Genomic DNA, 12724 nt, shown 5'->3' with positions numbered 1-12724 from the left:
CATCAAAATCCTCATGAATCCTTTACGGAAGCATGGAGTCGCTTTCGATATTCTTTTTAGAATGTCCTCATCACCAACTAGACAAAGCTGTCCTTGTTCGTTCATTCTTTAATGGACTTTTCGATCATCAAAAAGAAACTCTTGATATAATGAGCGGTTGCTTCATGGACAAAGGAGCTACTGAAGCATATACTTTTCTTGACAAACAAGCAAAAAAGGTACACATTGGGGTAACACTGATTCTTCTAGGTCATCTAAGGATAATGTTACAAAAGCTACGTCTATTTTTGAGGTAAAACCCGATCCCGAAGTTGAAAAAACTGATAGAAACCCTTACTAAAAAGTAGATGCTCTTGTAGTTCAAGTAAACGATCAACTTCCACAACAGGCCATGAACGTTAACACTTCCCCATGTGTTCTATGTCTTAGTCCAGACCATCTTGATGCTTATTGTCCCTTGTTACATGCTACCCCTACCCAAACACCGGAGGAGGCATGTGCATTCAATATTCCTAATGCACCATGGAGACAACATCCTAATTTCGGCTTTGGCACCGAATAAACAACAAATGGCTCCTCCAGGTTTTGCAAATCCAATTTCGACCAATCAACAATTTTATTCCATACCGCCAAGGAAATAATCAGCAATACCAACAAAGTCAAAATCAATTTCAAAGTAATTCAAATGCTAACTATCAAAACAACCGACCTTGTTCCAAATTTAATCCAAATTCTTGCTATAATCAACAACTTCTCAAGAATAATCGCGGAACTAGTAATTGTTGCACAACCTATGCCTCCTGCTATTGATAGGACAAGTGAGATGTTCTTCGCTTACATGAACCAACAATCACAAATCCTAACGTCTATCCAACAATCAATTCAACAATTAGCACAAGACAAGAGCCAGAAAGGCGTGTTTCCTGGCCAAGCAGTTCCGAACCCTAAGCCAGCAAACACTGCCTTTGAACTCACCAATATACCTAGTACAAGTACTCCAACCCAAGGTGAGGTGAATGCAATCACTACTCTTCGATCTGGGAAAACCGTTGATAATCAAATCCGTATGCCAGATGATAAAACAAACGATACCGGAGGTTCCAAGGAACCTGTTTCAGATAATGACCCTCAAATGGACACACCAAGTTCAACAACGTCACAATCTAAACAATTGGGAAACGAACAGTGGACCCTTATGCCAAATTCCGCCCTAAGGCACCATTTCCTGCCCGTTTGGCAAAGAATAAACCGGATGAAAACTTTGATGAAATTAGGGAAACCTTTAAAAATTTGACAATAAACTTACCTTTTCTCGATGCCCTAAAGCAATTACCAAAACATGCAAAATTTTTGAAAGACATGTGCACCACAAAAAGAAGAACAAATGTGCCTCAACAGGCTTTCCTTACTGAACAATTTCCTTCCATCACTGAATACAATGGTATAGTAAAATACAAGGACCCCGGTAGACCAACAGTTCCATGCACATTAGGTGATAAGTATACGGCTACGGCATTACTAGACCTAGGATCTAGTGTGAACTTACTTCCTTATTACTTATTCAAACAACTAGGTCTACATGAGCTTAAACCTACCACGATGACTTTACAATTAGCCGATCGATCCATTAAGCATCCGAAAGGCATTGTGGAAAATGTCCTTGTAAAAGTCCAAGATTTTTTTTTTTATCCCGTAGATTTTGTCATTTTGGATACGTGAAGTTGCCTGTGACTCCATTCCTATCATATTAGGGCGCCCATTCCTCGCAGAATCGCTGCTAATGCGCTCATAACCGTAGGGATGGGTCCATGACCATGTCCTTCGGAAATCTTTCTGTCGAGGTTAATGTGTTCAAGTTGATGAAACAAATTCTAGAAAATGATATTGATGGTGAGATTAACATGATTGACACCCTCGTACAAGAATATTTCACAAACTCTTTTCCTAAAGATGAAGTACACCAATTCCATTCTTTTGGCGGTTCTGAATTTGATGTTGATGATTATTCAAAGGAGGTACATGAGTTTTTAGAATCAATACCACCAATTGACTCTACTACCATCCTATCAAGCGACTTGGAAGAACATAAATCTGTTTTCTCTGTGGAAGACGACTTTCCTCAAGAATCTTTAATACCCACTCCTCCCACCCCCGACTTAAAGCCTATTCCTTCGGACTTAAAATACGCATACAATTAGATCCGGATGGTAGTCACCCAATTATCATATCATCACAATTGATTTGGCGATCGGGGAATCACGCTTTAATTAAGGTCATTCAAGAACACCACCGTTCGCTATTGGATGGTCTCTCGATGACATTAAAGGCATTGACCCTTGTGTGCACTCATCGCGATACATCTTGAAGACAATGCCAAGACATCACGTGAACCGCAACGTCGTCTAAATCCAACCATGAAGGATGTGGTACGGGGAAGAAATTTTAAGGTTACTTGATGCGGTATTATTTACCCCATCTCGGATAGTGTTTGGGTAAGTCCAAGTCCATGTTGTTCCCAAGAAGTCCGGAATTACGGTTATGCGAAATGATAAAGATGAATGCATATCCGCCGCATTCCGGTGAAGTGGCTTAATATGCATTGACTATCGAAAAACTTAATGCAGTCACTCATAAGGATCATTTTCCACTTCCATTCATTGATCGGATGCTTGAACGGTTAGCGGGTCATGCATTTTACTATTTTCTTGATGGCTTTTCGGATATTTTCAAATCGTCATAGATCCTGCCGACCAAGAAAAACAACGTTCACCGCCCTTTTGGTACTTTTGCATATAAAGCGAATGCCATTTGGCCTTTGCAATGCACCCGGTACATTCCATTTGTATGCTTCATATCTTCGCTGATATGGTTGAACGTTTATGGAAGTCTTCATGGATGATTTCTCATTATTTAATTCTTTTGATAACTGCTTTTATCAAATCTTGAAAAGGTTTGAACGTTGTGAAGAGAAAAATCTCGTTCTTAATTGGGAAAAATGCCATTTTATGGTTACAAAAGGAATAGTACTAGGTCACATTGTTTGAAGGATGGAATCGAAGTCGATAAAGCAAAGATTGAAAAATTTGCTTCCTTGCCTATACCAACTTGGGCCTCGGGAAATACGTGCATTTTAGGACACGCCAAGGTTCTATAGGAGATTTATTCAAGATTTCTCAAAGGTTGCCCGACCTTTAACAAATCTCTTACTTAAAGATGTCGATTTGACTTCACTTTCGATTGCAAACAAGCTTTTGAGACCTTAAAGTACGTACGACTACAGCTCCGATAATTCAACCACCTGATTGGTCTAAACCTTTTGAATTAATGTGTGACGCGAGTGACTACGCTATTGGAGCTGTCTTAGGGCAACGCCGAGAGAACAAGCCAATTGTCATTTACTATGCTAGTAAAACTCTTAATGACGCTCAACGTAACTATACCACCACTGAAAAAGAATTTCTAGCAGTTGTATATACCCTGGATAAGTTTCGTCCTTACCTAGTTGGTTCTTCTACAATAGTCTACACTGACCATGCGGCGCTGCGTTATCTATTAGCAAAGAAAGATGCCAAACAGAGGTTGATCCGATGGATCCTCCTTTTGCAAGAGTTTACTCTAGAAATTAGAGATAAAAAAGGTTGCGAGAACGTGGTAGCGGACCATTTATCCGCGACTTCGTTAATGATGTCAATAATGAGTTCGAACCAATCTGCGATTCATTTCGGATGAACATTTGTATTCCATTTTTCATCTCCTTGGTATGCCGATATAGTAAACTACCTAGTTACCGAGGAGGTCCCTTCATATTGGACTCGAGCGGACGAAAGAAGTTCTTATCCAATGTGAAATTTTATTTTGGGATGATCCCTACCTTTTTAAGTATTGTTCGACTAACCGATACGCCGTTGCATTCCCGTTGGGAACATAATGACGTGTTATCCTTTTGCCATGAACAATCTTGTGGTGGTCATTTCAGGTGGTAAGAAAACTGCAGCCAAGGTCCTACAATGTGGATTTTATTGGCCAACGCTGTTTAAAGATGCACACGAGCATTGCAAAGCATGCAACATTTGTCGGCCAGCTAGGGCGCGATTACTCAACGCAATATGATGCCCTTAAATCCAATTTTAATTGTAGACATTTTTGATGTATGGGGATCGACTTTATGGGTCCTTTTCCAAATAGTCATGGCTTCCTATACATACTAGTAGCTGTTGACTATGTGTCAAAATGGATTGAAGCGTTGGCATGTCGTGTGAATGATCATAAAACGGTCGTATTTTTTAAGTAAAGGAACATATTTTCTCGATTTGGCGTTCCCAAAGCTATAATTAGTGATGGGGAAAACATTTCGTAATAAATTTTTTGAATCATTAGTAAAGAAATATGGAGTTACTCACAAAGTGGCAACTCCAGTATCATCCTCGGAACCGATGGCCACGTAGAAGTCTATAATAGAGAGATTAAATCAATTTTAGAAAAGACAGTTAATCCATCTAGAAAAGACTGGTCTCTTCGATTATCTGATGCCTTGTGGGCATATAGAACAGTTTTTAAGACACCTATAGGCATGTCCCCTTACCGCCTCGTTTTTGGTAAACCTTGTCATCTTCCAGTTGAACTCGAGCATCGTGCTCTATGGGCTATCAAAAGCCTAAATTATAATACCGATGCGGCAGACGAGAAGCGAAAATTGCAGTTAAATGAGCTTGAAGAGATTCGGAGTGATGCCTATGATCTCTTGAAATATCATTCTAACTCCTAGTTCTACTTTACAACAATTGATCAGATAATTGTCAATCTCTGTCATTTTGGGACAGGATGAAAAATAGAACCTAAGTCTTTTAAGTAGTGATTTTGGAATCCTAAATTTGTAGCATGATCCTCACATGAGCATCATTAACCCTTCCCTTGGGAGAGTTTTAGCTCATGATCCTAGGATTGAATTAAACTACAAGAAGATATGTGAAATGAAAAAGAAAGAGAATGAAACAAGAAAACTACAACCTGTTTACCTAAATAAAGAAGAGTTTTTAAAAACTAGAGAGAGTTCCCCATTAACAAGTTACAAGCTTTTCTCTAAAAACTAAGAACTAAAAACAAAATTAAAGACATGGATGTAAATGAAAAGTAAAAGTCAAGGAAGTAAAAGCTTCCAACTCCCAAAATCAGCCCCCTTTACATAAGAGAGCTTTTTTCTCTTCTACCACGGAAACACTCTCCTCTCATTTATTTTTCACTTATCCACAACTAACCCCCATTTGACACCTTTCATTTTTTAGATAATCATCACCTAAATCCAACTAACTCATTAACTTCATGCAAGGTGTCAAATTTGCACCAATTATTTGCACCTTTGTCTTGACTTGCATGATGACTCATCAAATCTTATGGGCCTGGGCCTAGTGGGTCCCGCGTCACGGTGTCGATGGCAGTCCGGTCTTTTGGCATTTTTACAACTTCCGCCTATTTGTAGAGTTCATCGCGGCGATCGTCCGGAGCAGCTCACTCGTCGATTCGAGTCCCGGTTCAAGAGATATGAGCTTCGGAAGTTTGATGCTTCTGTGCACATAATCCCGTTTCTGACTGGATTCTGTACTATTTGAGTCTTTGGGCTTTAGTCCGAATTTGTTGGGCTTCACATGGGCTTGATCGGAAGGCATGTGTATACACCCTATTCCGTGCTTAAATGCTGGCTTTATCATCATTTTTACATTAGTTGCTCCAACCTGCAAAAAGCACGAAGATGCGATTATTTCATGATTATTAAGCACAAAATTGACCGAAATGTTATGTCTCTACAGGTTTTTATAATACAGTTTTGGGTGCTTATCATGGTCCGTGATAGAAGGCAAATAAATACTTAATTTACTATTAGTGCAATTACAAAAAAAATCACTTTTAAAAACATGAAAATTTCAAAACAAACCTGTGATAAAAATTTCAATTTTGTTCTACGAAAGAAATCTATTAATTAGGGCCCATCACAAATTAAAGTGAAGTAAAGCATAAGAAAGAGTCGAATTAACACTGAATCACAGCATCACTCTATATATTAAAATGAATTCAGACTGCAACACTAACAAAAATAAAAAGTTGGATAAGTTGCCTTCAAATATATATCAGCTGCTTTGTAGAGTCCATCATTAATAACTCGGACATAGTCAAGCAAGATTTCAATGATAGCAATGAATTTCCGTAGATCTAGATATGAATCAGGGGAAATTTTCGCTAGATAAGCATTAATGAGTCGTCCAACCTTCAAGACTGAGCCATGACTTGGGGAACCAAGACCTTCAAATTCATACCCAAAATGTGATGCTTTTTTAGATTCTTTGTCTTCAATTTGTTGCAAAAGAAACCAAGTGCTAAGAAATCCTTCCTTTTGTAATTGTAAGTGGAACGAAAGTACCAATGATGTAACTTAAGGCTAACAAAAATATAGTAAAGCAACGCATGTGAAAATAAATCAACATTATATTAGATTAATAACACACCTAAATCTAAGAACATACAAAACAATCAGGTTAGAAAACCAATCAAACGTACCCAACTGGGTCGAAAAACGTAGTATCGACTGCTTTAACTTTAAGATACTGTTTCCACCCCCACTTACGTGGCGAACGTCCATTGGTAGGAATCTCCACTTTATTCGTTTAATCGACAGGGCTAAAGCCCAATTCGCAATATCATGGATCAATGTACAGGCCCATTAACTCGTGTGTCTAAGGTTGAACCTTAGCCACATGGCTTGCCACGAATGTACGTTGATTTATGTCCAGATTCGTTTCTTATCAAAGAGATAATTATCAGTTGAGATTTATATTCTATCACAATTACTCAAGCTACAAGAATACTTGAGCTACAAGGATTCTCTACTCTACCTATATAAATACCAAACTATTTTTCATAAAGAACTACGTTCTTGAGACTTGATTCCATTGATAATTTGGGTACGTAGGCAACCGCAAGGTACAGTCTCATCATTCCCCTGATCACCATCATTTTTTTAACTACTTTTCTACGTTCTTCGTCTCTTTCGTCAACACTTAGTGTTTTGATCATATTTGGTCGAAACATAATTGGCGCCGTCTGCGGTTCTTATGCAAAACCGACAATCACGTTCTACAAAAGTTATGACGAATACTCGACGAGCCTAAGTTCTCGATGCACTTACTGATGATCATCACAAATGTGCGGTTCCAGGTCAACCTGGCGGTATCGAACTACTCCCTCCTATTCCTTTTCAACATCCGATTGTATACGACCCGGCTACCGTTCCACCGATGCGCCAAATTATTCAGCACGAAGTTATTGCTTCTGACGATTCTTCATCATCTGTTGTGGATAATGTCCGTCATATGTCTCGAGGCATTCTTATATTGAAAATATTACACTGGCCTTGTTTCATGCTGTCAGACGTCTTAAACTTATTTCAAAAAAGGAATAGTCGAAGTTTATACTTGTCGAATATCCGCTGCACAAGTTTTTTCGCAACATCTACGGATCGAGTCGCAGAATGGACAAGTTACCTTAGCGCTTACAACATTGTCTCTGCCACTTATACAGTTAAAAAGAGACAAATTTTGGTTTTGCTAGTGGCTGATTTTCTTATTGATGGTATTCCTATGTCGAACGCATTACTTGATGAGGAACACGTCGATCCTTAATTGTCATTATCTCCCGGGGGTGATGACTTGAAATATTTATCGGATATATCAGCTACTTGCGATTTACACCGATAGTTCGCATAATAAGTCTGCCTCCGGTCTTGTTTGTATCATCTTGAAGCTGAATGAAGACATAATTGAGAGGTCTCTACATTGGGGATTTGACGCGTCAAATAATATGGCCGAGTCCGAAACTGTCATTTGTGGTATACGCACAACTCTTCAACTGGGGGTGACTAAGTTACGATTAATTATTCTAAGCTAGTCGTTAGCCAATTTGAATGATAATATGCGGCTCGCAATGATAGAATGGACGTTTATTTAGACTTCGTTCAACGAATTACATGAAATTTTACACCTATCATTACCGCATGACAAAGATCCGGCGTTATGATGTAAGGCATTCTGATTCTATCGCATACTTATCCGTGGAAAATCAAGTCGTCACTATTATGACAACACTAGATTAACCACTTATGCTGTAAGATGATTCCAACGAGCTTGGCACTGATAATGTCTCGGTATCTACCGACGACGATCATGCACCTGACGATGTTCAGGAATTCCTGATGACTAAAAAACTATATCACAGCAGCACAAGTCTCAATCCTATCTTTCGTTGTTTGGGCAGAATGACCAATTTAGTAGGCCTCCAAGGAATTCATTCAGGACTATGTGAACACCACTCCCGGGGGCAAAGTCTCGCTCACATAGCAATGACCTAATGGTATTGGTGGTCATACATGCCAAAGGATGTTAAGCGTTTGTCCGAGAAGTGTGTGCCTTGTCAAACACATGATATATGGGCCAACTTCCCGCGACAAAACGTCATCCAATCCATAAACCTTGGTCATTTGCGAAATGAGGCCTTGACATTGTTGGTTTATTTTCGACAGCCCCTGACAGTGTTCGTTTCTGGCTCGTCGCAACAAATTATTTTACTAAGTGAGCAGACAAAATTAACAAGTTGAATGAAAAATCGGACAAAAATTTGTTAGTCTGTTTCCAGTTCAATTGTTTCTTTTCTGTTATTATCTTTGCACTTTTCAAGATTTGGTGATCAATACAGTCTTTCTTTCACTTCAGTTATAATGGTATAATTATGTTTCCATCACAACATTATTATCGCTACGACATAATTTGACGAAGTTACCGCGTTTAGCTTCGTCAGTCTAAGTTGAACGCTGTTACGCTCGCTTAGTTCGTTACTATCGCTACGACAAAATCTGATGAAATTACCACGTTTAATTTCGTCAGTCTAAGTTGAACGCTTTTACGCTCGCTTAGTCGTTACTATCGCTACGACAAAATCTGACAAAATTACCACGTTTAATTTTCCGCCTAAGTTGAATGCTTTTTACGCCGCTTTAGTCGTTACTATCGCTATTAACAAAATCGTAATTTTAAATTACCACGTTTAATTTTCGTCAGTCTAAGTTGAACGCTTTTACGCTCACTTAGTTCGTTACTATCGCTACGACAAAATCGACAAAATTACCGTTTAATTTTAATTTCGGCCTAAGTTGAACGCTTTTACGCCGCTTAGTCGTTATTATCGTTACGACAAAATCCGACGGTTACTGCGTTTAGCCCCGTCGCCTAAGTTTGAACGCTTTTACGCTCGCTTAGTTCGTTACTATCGTTACGACAAAATCGACGGTTACCGTTTAAGCCGCTTCGTCCGGCCTAAGTTGAACGCTGTTATGCTCGCTTAGTCGTTACTATCGCTCCGACAAAATCTGACAAAATTACCACGTTTAATTTTGGCAGTCTAAGTTGAACGCTGTTACGCTCGCTTAGTCGTATTATCGCTACGACAAAATCTGATGAACTTACCACATTTAATTTCGTCAGTCTAAATTGAACGATTTTACGCTCGCTTAGTCGGTTACTCGCGCTATGTCAACATCTGATGAAGTTACCCTGTTTCGTTTTGTCAGTTCTGCGTCGGAGTATTTTTTCGCTCAATCTAATTTTGCAAGCTTAAAGTTAGCATTGGGGGTGTCTCGCTCTATTTCATTTCAACTACATAAATCTACAACATTGTCAGTTTTCCGCAGGTATGTTATCTGACACAACAACAATATTCAATAACAAACCCATTTTTATTTTTATTTTTCATCAAAAGAAGTTTTAGCTCTATGATATTACATTCACACAATTACTTAATCAATTGTCTATGTCAATTTTCTTACGGTTGTTCGATTAAATCTTCATTTTCTTCTTCGAAATCTGCATTGGCTTCGCTTAGCGCTTTCGGTTAACTACTTTCCGCAGTCATTTTTTTTCTAAGGCATTGTGCCGCTCTTTCTCAACGAAACTTCTGTCAGCTTCTTTAATTCTTCTACGACATTTATTGATGCCTTTCTGCACGAAACTTTTCTCCATCGACTCTTTGTGACTATATTTTGCTCGTAAAACCGTCGTTTCTCCGTGCGGCGAAAATTTACATTACGTCAAATTTCTGAGCAAATTGAAAGTTATCTTCACCTTCTTTCTTTTTTTCAAGGCATTGAGATCATGCGGAGCGAAACTTTTCTTCGCGGCCTTTTCGTGAATTTCTTTCGCCCATCATACCGCCGTTTCTACCTGCGACGATAAGAATAAACTTTTCGTCAGTCTTTCTGACTTAACCAAATTTAAAAATAACTAATAACAAATATTGACATACTCTTTATATGGCTATCAGAAGTCATTGACACCACTTTGTTATAATCTCTGCGATTTTTCGTAGTTTGGGCATCACACTTACAAAAAAAAAATCGCATTCATCCACGAATTTCTTTCATTGTTCTTGTTAATATGCTCGATAGTTTCCAAATTAACATTAATTACTTACTTTTAACATGTTTCACGGTTTCCCTCCGTGAATGGTGTTACATGAGATGGTACTTGTCAATTTTCAGTGGTTACTTCGTTCTTGCGACTTGCTTTGCAGCGTGTTTTTCATCACCATCTTCGAATTCCTCATCGGCTCATCCTGTGTCAATACTGTCATCTTCCCAAATCCTCTTTTCCTGCAAGTACAAAATTGCAAAATTCTCTAACCATACCGATTAAGTGTTTTACAACCACATATAAAAATCCTTAATTAGTTTCCCACTTTCATATATAATAGAGTTTATAGCTTCCTTATAAACTTTTTATAGCTTCATCCAAATTATGTTACGTTCATGTTCATGTTCATGTTCCAACGACATTATTCTTGATACTCGTCTTTATCTCCTTGGTTCAGAAACCTTACAATTTGTATTCAACAGTGGCATGCCCCACTTGCACCAAATCATTATTCCTTGTTCACATGCTCCATATAATTCATGGCCTTAATTTCTGGCAATTCAATTCCAAGCCCCACCATTTAAATTTTCGGTGTTAGCAGAGATATCTTTGTTTCCCCAGTTTATTACCCCACTTGACACGCCTAAAAAATTATTTGATTGCACTTACCGTGGTCGATTAGAACCTATCGAATAAGACGGAACAAAAACCACATAGGAGGAGCGAAAAGAAAACACCTTGTCAGTTGATCAGATTGTTCTACTAACATTTTTCTTTTCATTGTCTGTGCATAAACGTCTCTATCGATTCGAAACTTGATTTCCAATTCTTCATGGCATGCTGCCTTGCCACGCCATCTCACTCATCCTTGTATATCTTTCTCTACTTAGTTTTTTTTTCCGTATATTGTTTTGTATATGGAGCTTAACCAGCACGTATATAATATTTCTTCGATCTAGTTTTACATTGCTGGTTGGACTCTTCTCTAATCCAAATTCTTATCTAATCCAAACTCTTATCTAATCCGAATTTTTATCTAATCCAAATTCTTATCTAATCCGAATTCTTATCTAATCCGAAATTGGCATCCAGTTTTAGCCGCTAAAGTCTTCACCTTCAATCCAATTCGTATTTACCCCTTTTCTTCCTATTATTACTAAACTGCCCCTACGTTTAATTTTCAACGGTATAATCTAAGTATCGCTATTCCGTTGGCACACATCGTCAAATTCAAATTTCGTATTATTACGTGACGCGTTTAGGTATAGTTTTCGCCAATCGAATTTTTTTGTTATTTTATTTCTGTGCATATTTTATTTTTTTCTGTGCATTTTCGGTCATCTTTTATTTAACTACATTGCGTCCCGTATACATTAGTTTGACATTATTTCGTTCCCGATAATTCACGAATTTTTTTTCGACAGTCAATTTTCCAATTATTTCTTTTCGCACGACACTTCGTTATACATTCCGCTCATTTTTCTTTCTTCTTTGCCATATGAATTTTGTTTGCATGCCAAAGAGGGGGCGGTGTTTCGACCCCCACCTACGTGGCGAACGTCCATTGGTAGGAATCTCCACTTTATTCGTTTAATCGACAGGGCTAGAGCCCAATTCGCAATATCATGGATCAATGTACAGGCCCATTAACTCATGTGTCTAAGGCTGAACCTTAGCCACATGGCTTGCCACGAATGTACGTTGATTTATGTCCAGATTCATTTCTTATCAAAGAGATAATTATCAGTTGAGATTTATATTCTATCACAATTACTCAAGCTACAAGAATACTTGAGCTACAAGGATTCTCTACTCTACCTATATAAATACCAAACTATTTTTCATAAAGAACTACGTTCTTGAGACTTGATTCCATTGATAATTTGGGTATGTAGGCAACTGCAAGGTACAGTCTCATCATTCCCCTGAGCACTATCATTTTTCTAACTACTTTTCTACGTTCTTCGTCTCTTTCGTCAACACTTAGTGTTTTGATCATATTTTGTCGAAACAGATACATTAAACATTAACTTGTGAACCGAAAAATCGGAGAAACCGACTCCCACAAAATTTAAGAAATATCAAATATGAATTGTGTTGTGTGCCTGAACTTCAATTTTAAGAAAATAAATCCATATGAACATATTACTCAACTATTATGGTATATGATCATGGAACTTTTTGGTTTCCCTCAAGTATCTATATTATCATGTAGGTTTACATCATTTTACTTTAAGTATGCATTTGAAGAATGGTAGTCTGAACGGCACAAATGT

The 12724-nt window shown here is 38.1% G+C and overlaps 1 long non-coding RNA gene across 1 annotated transcript; it reads right to left on the bottom strand.

Moving 5' to 3' along the window:
* Nucleotides 1-9759: 9759 nt before the first annotated feature.
* On the bottom strand, nt 9760-10648 carry LOC147498111 (uncharacterized). Its single transcript, XR_015194217.1, has 2 exons — nt 10510-10648; nt 9760-10259 (listed from the first exon to the last, which is right to left on the bottom strand). It is a non-coding gene; the product is annotated as an uncharacterized LOC147498111 (long non-coding RNA).
* Between the last annotated feature and the right edge of the window lie 2076 nt (nt 10649-12724).

Source organism: Coptis chinensis, chromosome 5 (genome assembly GCF_015680905.1).
Source record: "Coptis chinensis isolate HL-2020 chromosome 5, ASM1568090v1, whole genome shotgun sequence".
In the NCBI taxonomy this organism is placed as follows: Eukaryota; Viridiplantae; Streptophyta; class Magnoliopsida; order Ranunculales; family Ranunculaceae; genus Coptis; species Coptis chinensis.
Note: the sequence above shows the minus strand (reverse complement) of the source record. Positions and strands in the feature narration are given on the sequence as shown.